This window comes from Carcharodon carcharias, chromosome 4, assembly GCF_017639515.1.
Source record: "Carcharodon carcharias isolate sCarCar2 chromosome 4, sCarCar2.pri, whole genome shotgun sequence".
Lineage (NCBI taxonomy): Eukaryota > Metazoa > Chordata > Chondrichthyes > Lamniformes > Lamnidae > Carcharodon > Carcharodon carcharias.
Window position 1 is genome coordinate 105242676 of NC_054470.1, and position 22516 is coordinate 105265191.

General features: G+C 42.6%; 1 long non-coding RNA gene across 2 annotated transcripts in view; it reads right to left on the reverse strand.

Moving 5' to 3' along the window:
• The window catches only part of LOC121277077, an 82575-nt gene that overhangs the window by 43516 nt on the left and 16543 nt on the right, over positions 1–22516 (reverse strand). The window contains exon 1 of one of the 2 annotated variants that reach the window (XR_005942803.1): positions 8695–8819. The exons of the other annotated variant lie outside the window; for it this stretch is intronic. This is a non-coding gene — a long non-coding RNA (uncharacterized LOC121277077). Of the gene's footprint in view, positions 1–8694; positions 8820–22516 lie in introns of those variants that run through there. 2 annotated transcript variants of the gene reach the window in all.

Consider the following 22516-nt stretch of genomic DNA (forward strand, 5'->3'; position numbering starts at 1 on the left):
CCAGTGTAAAACCTCCTCTCAAATTTCTGTTCTCTAAGGAGAACATCCCCAGCTTCTTCAATCTATCCAAGTAATTAAACTCCCTCTTCTTGGGACCTTTCTCATAAACATTTTCTGCACCTTTTCTATTGTCTTCCAATCCTTCCTAAAGTTTGGTGCCCAGAGTTTTCCAGTTGAGGCCTAAAAAGTTTTAATAACGCAGAGCCAATGAATAACTGCCAATTCATTGTTCACCATTTGAAGTTCAATTATGAGGGAATGCACACCACAATAGGTTGTGAACTATTTGCCTCGGCTCTCTACTGAGGTCCCACTCGAGCCAAATTCCCATTTCAGGAGTTCCCATTTCACTCCATGATGTAGTCTGTGCTCAAATGATGATCCCAACTATGAAGCTTGCAACATACACAGCAAATTTAACATATTACAAATAAATCTCCCAATGCGTGGACAGATGGAGTCAAGAAAAAGTATAGCTTTCAGACAAATTTCCCCATCATTAAACTGAGTATATTTTAAATCTATTTCTCAAACTGTGATGTACTTTGGAATGTCCTGGCATCATGAATGCTGCTATATAAATGCAAGTAATGTATTTCTTTCTTTCAATAGGGTTAGAGAGTAGGAATAATTGGAGCATACCATTCAGACATATATCTCACTGCCTATTTTAAAATCATACATCTGTCTACATTTTTATATTCCATTATAAATTTTCATGTCCGTTCTTATAATGGAACTAGCCCAGGTAAACTTGTCAAGCCCTTCAGCGCCTTTTGGGTCTTTATCTGGGGACAACATTTTTACGAGCAATGCTTTTAGGTGCTTGATTGTGCTGTATGGACATTTTTGCAGCTTTTTAAAGCTTCATTTCATTATTTGCAGGTCTGCAGTAGCCTGAGGCAGCTGTCCTGCCTTCAGGGAGCCCTCTCGCAGCACTCACCTGCGCCTGCGGTGACATCAGCGCCTGCCCTCTTCCTGCCCCGACCCCGGCAGCTCTGTGCTTTTCAGTACGTGTTTCACGCTGGCTTTAATTGGCTAGCCAGTGTGAAATCTCGGTCGGGGACCCGTTTCCCGACTGCACTCGGGCCCACCGATCGCATGTGCCCATCGAGGGAAAATTTCAGGCCTTTGTGTTTTCATTTATCCACATGGAATACTTGATAGAAATGGCAGCTGTGCTTCATTCTAATACAAAATAAAGGTTCCTTAATTGGTGATATACAAACATTTAAATAGGGAGCCAAAGGTAATTTAAAAATTAAGTCATGACAAGGAACTATGATAAATATCTTTTGTTTACCTTTCTCTTTCTGTTTAACCAAAGAGTGGTAAGATAATTATTGAATAGGAACCAGATACGAGACTGAAGTGAGCTACTTGTGATGGATAATTCCAAACTTTTATCTTGTCTTTGGAGATTCCAAGAACTTTTCTTCATAAGCTTTAAATTTATGCAACTGAAAATGCTTTGCTTAACATCAGAGCCAAATCTGTTGTTGCCACCACAATCCAGATCTGCCTTGTAATTGGCCTCAGTCCAGCTGAAGGATCAGATAGGGCTACTGGCTTTTGGAACATAGGAACAGGATGAGGCCATGTGGCCCCTCAAGCCTGCTCACCATTCAATGAGATCATGGCTGATCTGCTCCCCAACTCTACACAGTCATCCTTGTCAAACGGGTTTAATACAGATAATTGAAAGTTATACATTTTGCTGAAGTGGCTCAAGTTAATGACTGTATCTCTGCTGGCAAAAGATCCTAGGAGAATTAAGGAAAGCTGAGTGCACAAGTCGTTTGGAAATAATATCAATTAATGACAGCTCCTGAAATTCTATCGTATGAATGATGGGGCTTAATCCCATTGTGCACTAATTTAGCACAACAGTTAACATGTTTGAGTTAAAATGATGCAGATAAGAAATTAATGCAAGGATTAATCAGCGTGCTAACAAGCCTGGAGAAGAGACAACTTCCACAAACTGTGAAGAGGCTTTTATGTAGCACTGATGGTTACACAGTCTGCAAAGTGTTCTATGCTTTGAACATGTGAAATGGCAAATTCAACCTCATTTCTGGAGTGTTTTGTTTGTTTTTTTTTAAATTATATGCTTCCTCCCTAGGGAGGGGAGGGGGAGAGAGGTAGAAATAACCTCCCCCCTTTTGTACAGGAGAGGAGAGGAGTAAAGGACAGGGAGGCACAGGAGGGAAAGGAGAAAGTCCAGGTGGGTGCCTTCGATGAAAGATGGACGTTGGGTGGGGTCTTGGATGATCTTCCGGCAGGGGGAAGTGTTTTGTTTTATTGAACCTCCCAGAGTGGACACATAATGGGGTCAATGGCTCAATTGTCAGAGCTGGCTGTTGCTCCTTCATTGCTCTGTCCTGAATGGTAGCCAACCAATGAAGCCTGCAGCACACCCTATAGATGGTTAATGTATGGCAGGTGCAGCTTGAAGCAAAAAACTCTGGAGCCATTTAAGAAACAAATGGATGCAGTGACAGGGGAACATTGTGATCTTGCTGAAAGGATGGCTAGGGTTGGCTGAATGACCTTCCTCATCTGTATTTACCTGTGGTCTGAAACAGTTACAGAGTGATGTGCTTTAGATGAGCAGGGTCCACTTCTTAATGGTGTAGTGAAGCTTTCTACAGAAAGGAAAATGTAAGTGTACTTTACAGAAAAAGCAATACTGATCATGTTAAACTACAGAGATTTACCTACTTTTAAAGATAGAGCTCTGGGTCTATTAAGCTCTACATGGCTTAAAGAAACCAGGTTTACTGGTTTGTTGGGCCTTCTGTAGAAATACTATGGGCTGGATTTTCTCCATGCTGGGGGAAAATGATCAGGTCCCTGCCCACCATGGGACATTTTCCTGCAGGTGGAAATGCCTGGTTGGAAAATCAGAAAAGCATAATACTTTTTAAACAGTGAGAGACTGGGGAACATTAGTATTCAGAGGAATCCGGGTGTCTTTGTACATGAATCACGAGAAGTTTATATGCAGGTACAACAAGAAAGGAAAGTAAATGACATTGGAGTGTAAGAGTGAAGAAGTCTTATGACTAATTGTATAAGGACTTGGTTAGACCGCACCTGGAGTACTGTCTACATTTTTGTTCTCTTTACCTAAGGATGATGTACTTGCTTTGAGGTATGTGCAACAAAGATTCGCTAGACTGATTCCTGGGATTAAGGTATTATCCTTTGAGGAGAGATTGAGGAGACTAGGCCTTCATTCCCTGAAGTTCAGCACAATGAGATGGAATCTCACTGAAACATATGAAATCAATATTGATAATGTTAAACTACTGAGTTACATAACTGCAAAAAACAGAGGTCTGGGCCAATACACAAATGGCTCTGAAGGGGCTTGATAGAGCGGATGTTAGGAGGCTGGCTGGGGAGTCTAGAACTACGGATCACAGTTTCAGAATAAGGACTCAGCCAAATGTCAAACTACATGCCTAATTAGGGATGGGCAATAAATGCTGGCCCAGCCAATGACACCCACATCCCGTGAGTGAATTTAAAAAAAAAGTGATGGCTGATCCACAATCCACTGCAGTAAAGAATTCCAAAAGTTCACAACTCTTGGAGAAATTTCTCCTCACTTCAGTCCCAAATGATCAGCCCTTATCCAGAGACTGCACCCCCATGTTCTAGATTGCTCAGTTAGAGAAAGCAACCTCTCAGTGTCAACCTTGTCAAGACTCTTTAGAATTGTGTATTTTTCAATGAGATCACCTCTCACTCTTCTAAACTCCAGAGAATATAAGCCCAATTTGCTCAGTCTTTCATCAAGACAACCCTTTCATTCCAAGGACCAATCTGGTGAACCTTTGCTGTACTGCCTCCAATGCAAGTATCTTTTCTTGGCCAGGATTATACGGCCTCTCCTGACTGGTGGGATATTATTGTCCTGCCGGATTGAATGGAGATTTAAATGCCTCACAGCATCTGCTGGGGGTAGACACACCACAACGGGGCCATTAAAATCCTGGCCCTTGAGTTCTTTGTTCAAAAACAGGTCCTTGGAGATTATTTGAGGAATCCACGGCAAAGTGATGATTTTATTTTTTATGTTGGGTAGTGTGAGGAGGAAGCCCCCCTTGATTGCTGTTAATCTAATCCATACACTAGCCTTCTGGCCAACTGAGCTAATCAGCCCCACTAAAACAAGTATATCCTTCCTTAAATATGGAGACCAGAACTGTGTATACTATTCCAGGTGTGGCCTCACCAAAGCCCTGTACAATTATAGCAAGACTTCTTTACTTTTGTTTTCCAATCCCCTTTGCGATAAAAGCCAACCCATTTGCCTTCCTAACTGCCTGCTGTACCTTCATGCTAACTTTCTGGGTTCCTTGTATAAGTACCTCTAAGACCCACTGAACATCAACATTCACAAGTTTCACATCTTAAAAAAAATTCTGCTTTTTTGTTCTTATGATCTAAGTGAATAACCTCACATTTCCCCACATTATATTCCATCACCCACCTAGTTGCCCATTCACTTAACCTAACTCTTTGCAGCTTGCATCCACACCCAGCTTTGTATCATCATTTTTGCCTATTAATGCTAACTACAGCATCTTAAACTTTTGCATTAAATTTATTAATTTCTTTACAAGTCATTTAGGACTGAGATGAGGAACATTTTCTTCACTCAAACATTTGTGAGCCTTTGGAATTCTCCACCCCAGATGGATGCTCAGCCATTGAATGTATTCAAGTCAGAGACTGGTAGAATTTTTGAATATGTAGGGTATCAATAGATATGGGGGTTAGTGAGGGAAGGTGCAATTGAGGTAGAAGATCATCCCTATTTGAATGGCACAGCAAGCTCGAAGGGGCTGAATGGACTATTCCTGCTCTTGTTTTGTAAGTTATTATGACTTTTATATGGCCCATTCCACGCAGTTCTCATGAAATAGGTATCAAAAATCCTCAGAATGTGAACTCATCAGGCATTTTTAAACTGCATCTTCAAGATTGTTGTAAGATGTTGCCTGCTGTTCAATAGATCTCATGAAGAGGTTCTGAGTTCTTGTATTATTTAACAGCCTTTATTAACTACTCATAACAATACAGCATAAGGTCTAAGCTAGGAGCTGTCTCCATGCTTGCCTCTACACACGTCTCTGTCCAGTACAAGACTGCCCTCTAGACTTCCTTTATATCACACTGTGGACAGTTCTCTACCCAGTCCCATGTTAAGTATTTCTATGCCAGATCCTTATACAACGAAGAGCACTCGGGTTGTACTCCTAAAGAGATCTGGTGTCCATATTTTTATACAGTTAGTCAGGTAAGATGGACATGAAGTTGAACATAAGGACATTTCTCTTACATGAGGTTAGTGAGTAAGTACACATGGCAAATATATCATTACATCAGTAGATGCATGAAATGCTTCCCTCTGTACGCTCTTGGCCTTATGACCTGTTTATTGTTCTTTGGATATTCACCATCCATGAGTTACTGTACCTATCCCAGTTACCCTTCACTTCCTTATCTCTCTTCAATATATATCACAGACTCATTTTTATTTCATGCTCCCTTCTGGCTCTCAGACATGCTGGCGCTAGTCTAGCAATTACATTTCCACACTCACAACATCCCACACCTAACTGCATGTCCCTGCACCTTCCTTTTAACCTTTACTACTGCCACTGTCTAATCTTCATAATTTTACCTGGTTTACCAACTCTTTCACTGCGAAAGAGTGAAAAGACTCACTCTAAGATTAGCAAAAAAGGTCCAAAAGCAGCAAATGCAATCTAACTGAAAGAATGGGCATTTATGTAGCATCTTTCATTAATTCATGGATGACCCAGAGTGCTTCACAGCCAATGAAACGTTCTTCAAAAGGTAAGGAAGTGTGGCAGCCAACTTGCACATAGAAAATTTCCACAAACAGCAAATACAGTAAGTGACCATATGATCTGTGTTAGTTGGTGTTGGCTGAAGGATAAAAGTTGGACAGGACTTCAGGAAAATTGGTGTAGTGCCCAATATTTTCATCTGTCTGACAGGACCTTGGTTTAACATTTTGCCCAAAACTGAGCACTTCAGACGATTTGACACTTTCTTAAGACTAGGCTAAAGTCACACACCAAGATTAATTGCTCAAGCCCCTGGTCTGAGCTTGGACCCCACAATCTTTTAATTCAGGGATAAGAATGCTGGCAAAAGAGCCAATTGTTGCATTTACCTGTTTAATAACAAATGTACCGATCATACAACAAGGATTGCTAAAACCATAATGTGGGCTCTTTATTTGTAGGAGGAGATGATGATATAGTGGTAATTTCACTGGACTAGTAAACCAGAGGCCCAGGCTAAAATTCTGGGGAAATGGGTTCAAATCCTGCCATAGCAGCTGTTGGAATTTGAATTTGATTAATAAAATCTGGAATTGAAAGCTAGTCTCAGAAATGGTGACCATGAAACTGTCATCAATTGTCATAAAAGCCCATCAGGTTCACTAATGTCCTTTAGTAAAGGAAATCTGCTGTCCTTGTCTGGTCTGGCCTACATGTGACTCCAGACCCACAGCAACTTAACTGCCCCACTGGAATGGCGAGCCACTGAATTCAAGGGCAAATTAGGGGTGGACAATAAATACTGGCTTTGCCAGTGACACCCACATCCCATAAAGAGGGAAAATACATACAATGTTACGAGAGTGGAAAGAGTGCACAGTTGATCTTGCCCCACTACTCCACAGGTCATCCCATTAGTTTAAAAGGTTAATTTACTCACCAGAGTGTCCAATTGTTTACCCTCACTACTGGTACCCAGAATGAAAGAGACTTTAACCAGGCTTCTTTCAATAAACAACAACCTTATTAACTTATTATAAAACCAGTCTTGTCAAACAGAAAGGCAAAGCTTATCAACAATGGAATATGAAATTATACTAATTACTCTTTTGAGATACCCTAAGTCTCTCTCTCTCTCACACACACGCACACATGAAATAGAATAGAAATGGAGGAATTCTGCCAAAGGTTCAAAGGCTAAGGATAGATGGTGAAGCTCTTAAATGGCATCCGGGTCATACGGTTGGTTTCTCAGTACTGATCCGTGAAACAATCAATCACTCTGGCACGGGTTTTCAGACGGATGCATGGAATACTCAAGAGTGCTCTATTCCAGCATGTAGAGCATCTCAGGATCAGCTTATAGTCACTTCCAGCTGTGCAGTTGCTCTGGACTGCAAACGGCTGCTGTCTTCCTTCTCAAGCAGTTAGTCCTTCGCTTCTCAAAGCTAAACCATACCCGCTTTTTAAAACACAGTTCCAGGCATGATTTTTTTTTCAGAGGCATAATACCCAAGTGACCCCCTTTGTTCACAGTTCACCTGGGTCAAGAGGTTGACAGTTTTTTTTTCAGCTGCTTAATTACCCTTTCTTGTAAAATGCTGCTTTTTTCCAGGAAAGCAGTTATAGCCCTGCATTAACCCTTTAAGAGACAGTGTCTTTTAAAAGGCAATTTCCTCCAGAATGTTCTAAGTCCTTGAAGATGAACCATTTTCTGTGATTAAAGTGTTCATGACAGTAAACATGTTTAACCTGTAGGACTGTTGCTGTGTTCTGTCTACAGAGTCCTGGGATTATACATCACTTCCTGTCTCACTGTGGGAAGTGATAGACAGCAGTCTACTATACACTCCTTTAAAGGTACATGTAGATCACATCACAACAATTATATTTGCTGAAGATTGTGGGGAGAAAAAGCAACAAAATGAGCAATGAAGATCGAAGAAAAGGAGCAAGAGGCAGAGCTGGGTGAGACCAAATACCATTGGGCAGAAGTACATTCCCAACATTTAATGATAAAAATCATGAAATGTTAATAGAGAAACATACAAGGTAAATGGGGACACAGCAGCAGGAAACATAAAGAAAGTTCGACTGTGATTAATGAGTTAGCACATTTGTGAATTCAAGAACCACTTTGGAGATTTGCAGCATGTTATTAGGATAGACATTTCCAGTGCTGTACTGAGAGGTGATGTTTTTGGATGAGATGTTAAACTAAGATCACGCCAGTCCTCTAACTGAGCATCCCACGTACTATTTCCAAGAAGAGTTTTCCAGGGGTTCCAGTCAGTATTTATCCCTCAACTAACATTACTCAGAATAAAAACAGATTACCTGACTGTTATCACCTTGGGAGCTTGCTGTATGTAAATTGGCTGCTGCATTTTCTACATTAGAACAAAGTACTTTGTTGGCTGAAAAGCCAGGTTGTGAGAGGCTCTTTATAAAGGCAAGTTATTTCTTTATTCATTGTAACGATGACACTATTCCCAAGAAATGCATACATTTCAATTCACTTTAAATCACCTCAAAGTGGAATCGGCACAAGGCTTTTGAGAATTTCTACACAGCAAGAATTTCTGTTCTTATATTATCTTGCCTGCCAGTTTCACAAAAGTCCAATGAACTGCTTTAGTTTAATATTCCTTAGTTATTCATATGACAAAACAGATCAGCAGAGGGGATAATATTTACCAAATACCGAAAGATGTGAAGGCTAATTTTCCTGTATACACCTCCCCAGCCCATCTGCCTCAGTGCTAAACAGCAGCAATACACCTCAAGTGACTCCCCTTATCCAAGGAGGATTGGTGTTCTTGACCACTAATGCAACTTGGATCAAATTTCAGCACAGGCTCACCTGATCCCTCCCTGTTGGACCGAGTTGTGAAAAACAGGACAGCTGCTGGTGTGGCTTTCTCAGTTGCTGCCAAAAAGAAGGAGCCAGAATGCAATATGTCTGAAAGATCCAGTTCGGAGTGTTTGATGGATTCTCCTGCTTACTAATAAGCTGAGTTGAAATAAAGTGGGAGGAGAGTTATGTAACTCATAAACACTGGGCTGGTTGGCTTGTTTCTGTGTTGTTAAATCTATGCGGCCCTCTTCAGCTGTGAGCAATCCTCCCCCACCCCCGACCCTCCCAACATGACCCAAAGCTTCTGATCTAACTCTTCTTCTTCTACTTAGGCTGTCCATTGGTATTGAGGATGACTTGCTTCCACTCTGCAGTCTCAGCCATATGCGGAGCAGGTGGCGCTTGAAGGGTCAGGCAGACGAGGTGCTTAGAGGCTTTCTTTTTAACATGGGGTGGTTGTTGCACACTGACTCATCTTGGTCCCCCATGATCTCAGCAGAGGAGGGTCTTGGTCCAATGGCAAGGGGGTTCCAAGGCGATTGGAGGCCAGGGTCTGCTGTGGGACATAACATGGTCTGTGCATAATCATGCGAAGATCTGCATGTAGCCTATGACCAGGAACAACAAGGTCCCAGGCGCAAACTGTCCACCAACTTCTTGGGAGTCCCCTCTATCTGGGTACCTCGTGGATATAACAATCAGGAGTCAAAGCAGGAGATCAGGAACAGGAGCAAGCCTGGCTTCACTACAATAGCATAGCATCCCACACTAGAAAATCCAGGAAACAAAAAATTGGGCAAATGGATTTCTGCTCCCTGGAATTTTGTACCAGAGAATGGGCATCTTCCAGAACAAAGGTCAGTAAACTTCACCCCACACAACTAAATAGATCCTGGAGTCATACTAAATCCCATTCAACAACAGCAACTTATATTTCTATAGTATGGTCATGTATAGAGAGGTCTCACAGATTACTTCAAAGAGTAGATTGCTTCCTGAAAATGTTTATTTACCCAATTAATTCACATTGCTCTGCATTATTTTCTTGCTTGTATGTTGTTACAGTGACCATTTTTTTTGGTTAGTCTTTCTTTTAGTATATTTCTCTTTTCTGAAAATCGCTGTCTTATCATTCAGTTTCCAGATCCCATATGTGCATTCTCCAGATTTTTAAAAAAGAAAAATTAATCAGAGAGATCACCTCCTCCCCCACCCAAATTTTCCTAAGCATCGTATGGTTTGGTCATCCAAGCTCTGTGCCATTCCATGCTCTCACTCTCTGGCATCAGCCGTCCCTGTCCCAACCCTGGTGTTTTCTTACAAAGGTTTCCTGATTGTGTTTTGCTGTGACTCACTCTGTCCACCTCCATGTCCCCCTCCACCATCTCCTTGCAAGCCACAAGACTCTGGGTACAATCAAAAATTTAAAACTCTCAGTACGGAATGTGCAAAACCAGACAGCTGCAACTTTTGCAATAAAATTAAACTACCACAAGGAATTGGCATCAAATTCAAACACTGTGGAGGTAGAAAGAGCTGAAAAACAGATGCCCTTGCAGTGTATAGCCCACAACATAAAACATTCACAGGTGCTCTATTTGGCATAGACGTCATTGGCCATGAACTATTTTGCAATCATGCCCACAAAATTAATACTTGTGTGATACTTAAATGAGAGGTGGGTGGTAGTAATTATTGTGAATTTCTGGTTTTCCACAGTGACTCACAGAGCTATGTGAAACCAGAAACAATGTAAAGATTAACTTCATCCCAGGTCTGTGATTCCGTTTTTTGAAGGAAGCCAATTATGGTTGAACCTGTTCAGTAGAGCAGAAGTCAGTTGCCTAGAAAATAGGTTAAGGGAAGAATGGGCAACTGCTTGAAACAACTAAAGGTACAAGGTTATGGGAAAGAGAACGGGGCAGTGAGATACGTGTTGCTTAGGTGCACCAAAGAGCCAGAACAGGCATGAGAGGCCAAGTGGCTCTTAACATTCTATGGATCTGAAATGATTTCGAGCATAAATCTCATACTAGACAAAATTTGTAAATTATGAAGTTAACAAGACTGTTTTTACTACCCATTAGATGTACAATAAGCCAGGACTCTGATTTAAGCCACTCTCATACTAAGAGGCCAGCATCCCAGTGTTCTGTGTTTACATTCCATAGTTTTTCTTATACTGTGCACTGTCACTCAAATTGTTGGATTACTTGTTCAATGCCCAGCACTGGATGAGCAGAACTTTCCTCCAACAATGAGCCAATGTCTTTGGTTCCCAGCATAAAATGGCTACACTCTATCTCTCTCCTTGAATGGTCTGAGGCTGAACCAAACTGGTTGCAAACTTGGTGTCATGTTTCAGAATGCAAGAACATGAGGAATAAGAGCAGGAGTAGATCATACAGCCTGTTGACACAAAAACAAAAAATGTTGGAAAAACTCAGTAGGTCTGACAGCATCTGTGGAGAGAAAGACAGTTAACGTTTCGAGTACATATGACTCTTCTTCAGAATAGCCTGTGAGCCTGCTCCACCATTCAATCTGATTAAGGCTGATCTTAATTGGGCTTCAACTACACTTTTCTGCCCACTCCCCATATCCCTTAATTCCCCAACAGACTAAAAATCTGTCTATCTCAGCCTTAAATACATAAAAAGTGCTGTCTAAGGAGTTTTGGATGCACTGCAGGAACTCACCAAGGCTCCTTATACAGCACCTTCCAAACCACTACCATCTAGAAGGACAACTGCAATAGCCACATGGGAACACCACCACCTGGAAGTTCCCCTCCAAGCCGCTCACCATCCTGACTTGGACATATCTCACTGTTCCTTCACTGTCGCTGGGTCAAAATCCTGGAACTCCTTCCCTGACAGTACTGTGGATGTGCCTACACCACATGGCCTGCAGTGGTTCAAAATGCAGCTCACCACTTTCTCGAGGGCAATTAGGGATGGGCAGTAAATGCTGGCCCAGCCAATGACACCCACATCCCGTGAGTGAATTAAAAAAAAAGTGATGGCTGATCCACAATCCACTGCAGTAAAGAATTCCAAAAGTTCACAACTCTTGGAGAAATTTCTCCTCACTTCAGTCCCAAATGATCAGCCCTTATCCAGAGACTGCACCCCCATGTTCTAGATTGCTCAGTTAGAGAAAGCAACCTCTCAGTGTCAACCTTGTCAAGACTCTTTAGAATTGTGTATTTTTCAATGAGATCACCTCTCACTCTTCTAAACTCCAGAGAATATAAGCCCAATTTGCTCAGTCTTTCATCAAGACAACCCTTTCATTCCAAGGACCAATCTGGTGAACCTTTGCTGTACTGCCTCCAATGCAAGTATCTTTTCTTGGCCAGGATTATACGGCCTCTCCTGACTGGTGGGATATTATTGTCCTGCCGGATTGAATGGAGATTTAAATGCCTCACAGCATCTGCTGGGGGTAGACACACCACAACGGGGCCATTAAAATCCTGGCCCTTGAGTTCTTTGTTCAAAAACAGGTCCTTGGAGATTATTTGAGGAATCCACGGCAAAGTGATGATTTTATTTTTTATGTTGGGTAGTGTGAGGAGGAAGCCCCCCTTGATTGCTGTTAATCTAATCCATACACTAGCCTTCTGGCCAACTGAGCTAATCAGCCCCACTAAAACAAGTATATCCTTCCTTAAATATGGAGACCAGAACTGTGTATACTATTCCAGGTGTGGCCTCACCAAAGCCCTGTACAATTATAGCAAGGCTTCTTTACTTTTGTTTTCCAATCCCCTTTGCAATAAAAGCCAACCCATTTGCCTTCCTAACTGCCTGCTGTACCTTCATGCTAACTTTCTGGGTTCCTTGTATAAGTACCTCTAAGACCCACTGAACATCAACATTCACAAGTTTCACATCTTAAAAAAAATTCTGCTTTTTTATTCTTATGATCTAAGTGAATAACCTCACACTTCCCCACAGTATATTCCATCGCCCACCTAGTTGCCCATTCACTTAACCTAACTCTTTGCAGCTTGCATCCACACCCAGCTTTGTATCATCAGCAAACTTTGATAATCTCTGTCTCTTTATCTAAGTCACTAATATAGATTGTAAATAGCTGAATTCACAGCATTGATCCTTGCGACATTCCACTAGTCGCTGCCTGTCAAATTGAGAATGCCCCATTTATGCTTGCTCTTTGTGCAGTGTTTTCGGGTCGTCAGGCGGGCTTGGGGGCAGGCCTGGGAGTGGCTGGGAAACGACCCGTCGCCCTCAATGGGCCCCCGACCTCAATTGCACACTGGCTGGCATATTAACGGCCAGTCAGCATGCAAGGCACCCTGAGAAGCTCAGCACTGCCGGGGTGGAGGCAGGAGGAGGGCGAGCGCAAAAGTCTGAGCATGTGCAGGGGAAAGCACACTGAAAACTCCCCGACAGCATAGAGTTGCCTCAGGGAGCTGAAGAATTTAAAAGCAATGAATAAAGATTGCAAAACCCAGAAATAAACGTCACCTGAACATATAGATGATGATAAATTCTGTCCAAGCATTTTCTTAAAATTCGATAATGGTGACCTCATCCCGCCCTTGGATGAGGCTTCATCAAAAATGCAAAATCCGCCTGGCAGATTCGCCTGTCCGCCAACAGTAAAATTAAATGGACCATGAAAAATCGGAGTCTATTGGAACTTTAATTGGCTTAATTGCCCTCTTAATTATCGGCGGGCATGCTTCCAACCTCCATGCATGCCTGCTGACCAAAATATCTCACAACGTGACATCGGGATGCTCGCCTGGGGTCATCAAGTGCTATTTATGCTTGAGTGGATCGGGTGCGTGCCCACACGCCAAGCTAAAAATTCTGCCCCCTGTCTTTTGCATTAACCTTTTGCATAGTCCCTTATCAAATGCCTTTTGGAAATCAGGGTATCTACTGGTTCCACGTTATCTACCCTACTAATTATATTCTCAAAGCACCCTAATAAATTTGTCAAACACTATTTCCTTTTTGTAAAACCACATTGACTTTGTCTGATCATAATTTGGATGAGCTTTTGACTTCTATCTGTCGTCACTAGGATCACCTACTTTCAGCTCAAAAATGTTGCCCAGCTCTGTCCCTGATCAGCTCATCTGCAGCTGAAACCCTCATCCATGCCTTTGTTCCCTCTTGACTACTCCAACTCCTGGACAATTATCTTGCACACTCTATAAATATTGTGCCTGCTGACTTATATTGGTGCCTGGTTTGAGCAATGCTTCCATTTTAAAATTGATTTTAAAATTCTCATCCTTGTTCTCAAGTCCCTCCATGCTTGGCCTCTCCCTGTCTCTGCAACCTCTACCAGCCTTAAACCCCCCCAAGACACATTCCTCAACTCCTGCGTATCTCTGATATTAATTGTTCCACCACTGACAATTGTGCCTTCTGTTTTTGAGGTTCTGAACTCTGGAATTACCTCCATAAGCTCACTGCCTCTTTATGTCTCTTTCTTCCTTTAAGATACTCCTTTAAAAGTACTTTATCATCGACTGTAATATCATCCATGGATCGGTGGTAAATTTCATTTGTTCTCACACTTTTTTTATTCATTTACAGGATGTGGGTGTCGCTGGCTAGGCCAGTATTTATCCTTAATTGCCCTTGAGAAGGTGGTGGTGAGCTACCTTCTTGGAGCGCAAGCAGTGCATGTAGTACATCCACAGTGCTGTTAGGAAGGGTGTTTCAGAACCTTGACCCAGCGACGGTAAAGGAACAGCGATATGTTCCCAAGTCAGGATGGTGAGTGGCTTGGAGTGGAACCTCCAAGTGGTAATGTTCCCCTGTGTCTGCTGCCCTTGTCTTTCTAGATGCCAGTGGTCATGGGTTTGGAAGGTGCTGTCCAAGGAGCCTTGGTAAGTTTCTACAGTGCATTTTGTAGATGGTACACACTGCTGCCACTGTGCTTCTGTAGTGGAGAGAATGAATGCTTATGGAAGGTGTACCAATCAAATGGGCTACTTTGGCCTAGATGGTGTCTAGCTACTTGAGTGTTGTTGGAGCTGTGCTCATTCAGGAAAGTAGGGAGTATCCCATCACACACCTGACTTGTGCTTTGTTGATGGTGGACAGGCTTTGGGAAGTCAGGAGATTTCTTAACCTCTGACGTGCTGTTGTAGCCACAGTATTTAAATGGCTAGTCCAATTCCGTTTCTGGTCAATAGTAATCCTTAGGATATTGATAGCGGGGGATTCAGTGATTGTAATGCTATTGAAAATCAAGGGGCGATGGTAATATTCTCTCTTGTTGGAGATGGTCATTGCCTGGCACTTGTGTTTCGCAAATGTCACTTGCTACTTGTCAGCCCAAGCCTGGATAATGCCCAAGCCTTGCCACATTTGAACATGAACTGCTTCAGTATCTGAGGGGTCCCACATAACACGCTGGGATGTTTGACTTTTGTAAAGGCACCATATAAATGCAAGCTGTAGTTGTTGTTACATAGAATTTTAAAACACAAGAACTGTCCATTTGGCCCATCAAGTTCATATCAGTTTTTATGCTCCACATAAGCCTCCTATCATCCTACTTCCTCTCATCCTATCAGCATAACCTTCTACTCCTTTTTCCATCATGTACAAATCCAATTCTTTTTAAATGCATTGATGCTATTGTGGTACCAAAAGGTGAAAAGCTACAGCTATATTTGGAAGAACTGCCCCTCTGGCACTTACTCTGTTGCTTTTGATGATTCTGCCTGTCCGAGAATGAGGTCTAATCAGCAACTGAAAGCTACATCACACTGATCCAAGCGACACCAATTACACTGCCTTAAGATGAAGCAGTGTGGAGCACAAATACCGGAGGTCAGTTGGGCTGAGGCCTTCTGTTCTGTAAAATTCTATGTCATTAAGTATCTTGGACTTCATAAGCATTCCTTTGGCTAATATGGCTGATGTTAACTGACAATTCATCATTTGCCATGATAAGGTTAATCTAGTGTCTAGATTTCAGCCAACAGTCAGCTAGAAGGTTGCTCGTTCAGTGTTCCCTGGAATTAAAAACAACCTTTCCAAACTTTCCAACAAAGACAACAGAGGATTGCCTGCAAAAAGTTGATGGAACTCATCACAGTCATTATTTAATATAGGTAGAGACATGAAAGCATTCCTACACATTTCCAGTGAAGGAGTGCCAGATAATGAATTAATAGAAAACCCTGCCCTGCTCTTTCTTCACACTCTAAACATGCTGCCACAATGATGATCTGTCTGAGATTTTTTAAGTCAGCCCACCTGAAAAATCAATCCTGGAACTATTTCTTCTTCCTCTGACTCTATAACACAATGCACATGTTATTTACACGCTGAGATGTTGAGGGAGTCTATCCGCCATCTTTATTTTTAACCTAAACCACAACATTGATGTGCAACCATTTCAGCTTTCCATGATGTACCATTGCTCTCTGCAACATGGTGACTTCCAATCACACCTCAGCTCATGCCCTACACATCGTGCTTTACCCTGTATGCTCCTAGCAGTTGCTCCTTTCGCTCCTGTTAGCTCTCCTTGCTGTGCTGAGTAACCACATTCACTCCATTGACACTTCCCACCCCCGCAAGTATTCCCACAGTTCAACAACTCAAAATTTAACCAGCCCAACCCCTAAATGCTGACAGCTTTTAAACCTCAGCCTTCCTTTTTTCTCACCCCTACCTCTGTGGTCTCAAGCCCCATTGCAGTCCAGATCCCTCAGGTTTATCTAAACTCTAGATCTCCCAGATCTCATCCATGATGTCATACACTCAGCATCAGTGTCAGCTCCCCATCTCTGACCTCATTGCTCTTGTGTGCAATCACTAACCACACCCCCTCAAAATCCCCATCCCTGTGCCCCCTGGTCCTAGCGCTTTTCCTCATTTTCTCTCTCAAGATTTATTCCCCGACCGCCCCAAATCATTTTTAATTTTCATCTCCTTAGACCATAATATCCATCTCTGACCTGGGATATGTTCATTAACATCTTGCTCCCTAAACAGGCCTTTAAAACAGATAAGTGACAGAAACAATGACCATAATTTACCTCTGCCATTGGTGTTGGGCGTCATGACAGGCATGAGTGGACAACATGGCAAGGAGGCCAAAAATCAATTTCATGCCGTTGTGAAACCAGTTTGCGGCTGTCCACTCCACCCGTCAATGGCGGGCTGTGTTTCCCTCTGCTGTACATTGGGAACCTAATTTTAATATGTTAACATCACATTATAAGCCCTGCTCGCCGGAATCATCCCCCCACGCTGGATCATTCAGGCTGTTTCACAACTGTACATAAGCGATGGGCACCTGGCGAGTTGCATTTCGCTTGGGACTTCGAGGTTTTTTTGTCTAGCTTGCTTTGGTCAGCACTCGTCGTCATCAGCGCCAGGCTTCACAGGCAGCACCACATCACTTTTAGGGGGGACCATGGGAGGTGTCTACTTACCAGACCAGCCTTAAGGCCAGACTGGCTTTTCAATGGCTGCAGGGCTAGGGCTTGCTTCGGGAAGGAGTAGAAATGGCCTCAGGCGCTGGAAGAGGCTGCAGGGCACTATTGGGAAAGGTGGGTATTCCAGGGTGTGTGGGTGGGGGTGTGTGTTGGTGCATATGTTGATCTATGCAGGTGGCCTCAAGATGGTGAGGGTTGAGGAGGCAGTCTCCAGAGGGAGTGAGGCCAGATAGAGATGTGAGGGTATGTGTGAGAAAATTAGTGATGATGTCCCTTGAGCTGGCAGTAAGTGAGATGCCATTGAATGTGTGATGGTCTTGTGTGCCTGTGAGTTTAGAGTGATGAGATGGTTGCCTTTCCCTGCCGGCACTGATGAGATCATTCATCCTCTTTCTGCACTGAATGCCAATCTTTTCTGTGTAGCATTGGCACTGACCACCACTGCCACTCCCTCCCAAGCCGGCGTGGTGAGATCCTGGACCCCCTGTGGCCAGAGCGGGAATAGAGGACATCACGGGAGGGGGGGTCTCCAAAAGGCATTCCAGTGTTGGGTCACTGAACTCTTCTTGCATTTCAGGGCCACGTCCTCACTGGAGCAGCCCTGGGCTGCAAGCATTGAGAACTGTATGTGTGGCTGCTGTTTAGATATGGCACCCGGCATGAGAAAATGGTGAAGTAACGGTGTAGCGGGTGATTCAGAGGCCACCCACCAGCAAGCTGGTGTGTTTCCTGTGGCTGCTTAATTAATGAGGCAGGAAGCGGCCGATACACCTCAAAAAACCCGCCATTGCAGCCAATGGGTAAAACATCTCTTTTCACGCCTGCTACTGCACTTAGTGCGATTCCGCCCAATGGGTACATCTGTACAGAAATATCTTTGAAAATGTTACACATATAGACAGGGAGACATAGAGAAGAGATGGGCGTTAAAAGAAGTTAGAAGGAAGAAAGATCTTAAAGAAAGAGTGAGTAGATGAGTAACACCACAACAAGAAAAAAGTGTTTGAGAGGGGGTGGGAAAAATCAGCCATGGTTCAGGTCTCAATATTTATTCACTAACCCTGCTGGAAATATGGGTACTAAAGACAGAATTGTGCTTCATGTAACATATCTCACGAAATGTTTGTAACTCGTACATTATTGATCAAAGGTGTATGCATTAAAGTAAATTCAGCGTTTCTATCACAGGAGCTGCAATTGAAAGCAGGTTGGAAATAATGCAGCTTGATGTTGGGTCTTGGGATCAATTAATTTACTTTTAATATTCCACGTTTTTTTTTGGAAACATTGCTTTTTTTATGGCAGGAGGGCCTCCACATGGATGAATTTATGTCACAATACTGAAGTAGTGGCTTGAGTAAAACAAACTGGTATGACAAAAGTAAAAGTGAATGGTGATTAATGGCTATAGTATTGGTTGCTAAAGGTAAAGACATTGAATGGTGGCTTGGGAACTCCAAGCTACAACTGGAGGACTCCCAACTGCATGGCACAATTCAGATTAAAAATGACATTGTAACATCTTATGGCCTTTGAACCCAGGCTCAGATGTGAAGAAAGAGTCAATGTATAATGGCGACAGCAATATAGAAACATTAGGCCCTCGAGCCTGTTCCTGCCATTCAATGAGAACATGGCTGATTGTGATCTAGCTTCATCACCTGCATCCCTTAAAAAGCTTGGTTAACAAAAAAACCTATTAATCTATGGTTTAAAATTTTCAGTTGATCTAATATTTAACTGCTGTTGAGGAAGAATGTTCCAAACATCCACATGTTTTTTGTGTGGAAGTGTTTCCAAACTTCACTCCTGAAAGGCCTGGAGTTATTTTTTAGGCTATGTCTTCAAGTCCTAGACACCCTAACCAGCGGAAATCATTTCTCTTTATCAACCCAATGCAATTTCCCTTAATAAACTGAATCACCCCTTAAACTTCTAACTTGCAGGGACTATAATCCTCGTTTGCATCCTCATAAGTTAAACCTTGGCATGCAGGTATTATTCTGAAAAACCTACACTGCCCTCCCTCCAAAACCGATATATGCTTCGTAAGGTATGGTTCTAGAACCACTCTTAATAGCTCCAGGTGTGGTCTAACCATGGCTCTGTATAGCTGAAGCATGACCTCTATGCCCTTAAATTCTAATCGCCTTGATATAAAACCTACCATTCCATTAGCCTTCCTGATTATTTTCTATACCTGTCCATGACCTTTTAAAAATCTATGTACATGGACCCCTATGTCCCTTTGGATCTCGCTGGTTTCTAGTTATTCACCATTTAGGAAGTATTCTGATATATCCTTTTTTTAAAGTCAAAAGTGGATGTTCTCGCACTTACCTACATTGAAATTCATTTAGACTCATAGACATTGACAGCACAGAAGGAGGCCATTTGGCCCATTGTGTCTGCGCTGGTCAAAAAAGATCTGACAACACTAATCCCATTTTCCAGCGCTTGGCCCACAGCCCTGGAGGCTATAGCAACGCAAATGAATATCCAAATGCTTGTTAAGTGTTAGGAGAGTTTCTGACTTAATCAACCTTTCAGGCAGTGAGTTCCAGACTCCCACCACCCACTGGGTGGAAAAATTTATCCTCAGCTCCCCTCTTAGCCTTCTACCTCTTAACTTAAATCTATGACCCCTGATTATTGATCCCTCTACTAATGGAAAAAGTGCCTTCCTATCCACCCTATCTATGACCCACATCATCTTATACACCTCTCTCAGATCACCTCTCAACCTTCGCTGCTCCAAGGAAAACAACCCCACCCTATCGACTCTTTTCTCATAGCTCAGACCCTCCAGCTCAGACAGCATCCTAGTAAATCTCCTCTGCACCCTCTCCAGTTCAGTCACACCCTTCCTATAATGTGGTGAACAGAACCATATGCAATAGTCCAGCTGTGGCTAACCAGCATTTTATAGAGTTCCAGCATAACCTCTCTGCTCTTGTATTCTACGCCTCAGCTAATAAAGGCAAGTATCCCGTATGCCTTCTTAACCACCTTAACTACCTGCCCTGCTACCTTCAGGGATTTGTGATATTCACACCAAGGTCCCTCTGATCTTCAGTACTTTCCAGGGTCCTACCATTCATAGTGTAATCCTTTGCCTTGTTAGCCCTCCCCAAGTGCATTACCTCACACTTTTCCAAGATGAATTCCATTTGCCACTGCTCTTCCCACCTGACTAGTCCATTGATATCCTCCTGCAATTTATGGCTATCTTCCACACTATTTATCGCCCGACCAATTGTAATGTGACCAGCGAAATTCTTGATCATACCCCTTACATTTAAGTCCAAATCATTTATTTACACCACAAACAGCAAGGGTCCCAGCACTGAGCACTGCGGAACCCCACTGGAAACTGACTTCCAGTCACAGGAACATCCCTCTAAAATCACCCTCTGCTTCCTGCCTCTCAGCCAATTTTGGATCCAACCTGCCACTTTGCCTTGGATTCCATGGGCTCTTACTTTCTTGATTAATCTGCCATGAGGGACCTTATCAAAAGCTTTGCTAATGTCCATGTAGACCACATCAAATGCATTATCCTTATCAACACTCCTGGTTACGTCCTCAAAAAAATTGACCAAATTTTTCAAATATGACTTTCCCTTAATGATTCCATGTCCACTATCCCTGATTAATCTATGTCTTTCCAAGTGCAGATATATTCGGTCCCTCAGAATTCTTTCTAGTAACTTCCCCATCACTGAGGTTAGACTGACTGGCCTGTAATTTCCTGATCTATCCCTTCCTACAGTTTTTTTAATAATGGGACAACGTTAGCAGTCCTCCAGTCCTCTGGCACCTCACCTGCGGCCAGAGAGGATTTGAAAATTACTGCCAGGGCCCCGATATCTCTTCCCTTGCCTCCCTCAACAGCCTGAGATACATCTCATCCGGGCCTGCGGATTTATCCACTTTTAAGGCCATTAAACCAGCTAGTGCCACCTCTCTCACTATGCCAATTTCCACTAATATTTCACAGTCCTCCACCCTGATGTCTATACCTGTGTCGTCCTTTTCCATTGTGACCGACTCAAAGTGTTCTTTGAGGACTGAACCCATGTCTTCTGGGTCCACACACAGATTACCTCTATGGTCCCTAATTGGCCCTACTCTTTCCCTAGTTATTCTCTTGCTCTTCATATATTTTTTTAAAAAAAACCTTTGGGCTTTCCATTATTCCACCCACCAATGCTTTCTCATGTATTCTCTTAGCTTTCCTAATTTCCTTTTTGAGTTCCCCTCTGCACTTTCCATTCTCCTCTGGGGACTCTGCTATTTAAGCCCTCGGTATCTGCCATAAGCTTCTCTTTTTTTCTTAATCCTAACCTTTATGTCCCTTGACATCCAGGGTTCTCTGGACTTGGTCCCCCACTTTGTCTTCATGGGAACATATTTGCCCTGTACTTTCACTATTCCCTCCTTGAATGCCTCCCACTGCTCTGACACAGTTTTAACTGCAAATAGCTGCTCCCAGGCCACTTGGGCCAAATCATATCTCATTTTAGTAAAATTAGCTTTTCCCCAGTTTAGAACTTTTATTCCCAGCCCAGCCTTATCCTTTTCCATAACTATCCTAAATGGGCAATAGCTTTGCCCATTCATTTAATCTATAACCAACTCTTTGCAATTTTATGTTTCTACCTACAATGCAGCCGGTCTTTGTGTCATCGATAAACCTGAATGTGTGGTTCTCCATCTCATCAACAATGTTGCTAATGAATAAGGTGAATAGCTGAGGCACAATGCAATTCGCTGTGGGATACCACAAGTCATGTCCCGCCAATTAGAGTACCTACCCATTATCCCTACCCTTTGTCTCCTGCCGCTCAGCTATTCCTTTGCAAGGTCAATAATTTGCCTTCACTTTCATAGGCTTCAACTGTGGCTAACAGAATCTTTTGAGAGACTTGATCAAATACCTTCTGGAAGTCCATATAAATATCAGACATAGACATTCCCATATCCATTACTTTAGTAAATTCTTCAAAAATTTCAATCAGGTTCGTCAGGCATGATCTGTAAATTCATGCTGGATCTCTCTGATCATCTCAAAATGTTCAAGGTGTTCAATCACTCTATCCTTAATCCTAAACTGTCATAACCTTCTGACCACAGATGTTAAGCTAACTGCTCTATAATTCTCCCTCGCGCTTTTCTCAAATAATATACTGACGTGCAATTTTCTAATCTAAAGGAATGGCTCCTGAATCAGGAGAACCTTGGAGGATTATAGTGAGGGGTGTTTCAATAACCCTTCAAAAATCTGAGACCAAAAACATCTGGTTCTGAAGATTTGTCATTCTTTAGTGCCATTATTTTCTTGTTTATTGTTAATTTGCTAACATTAATTTTGGTGAA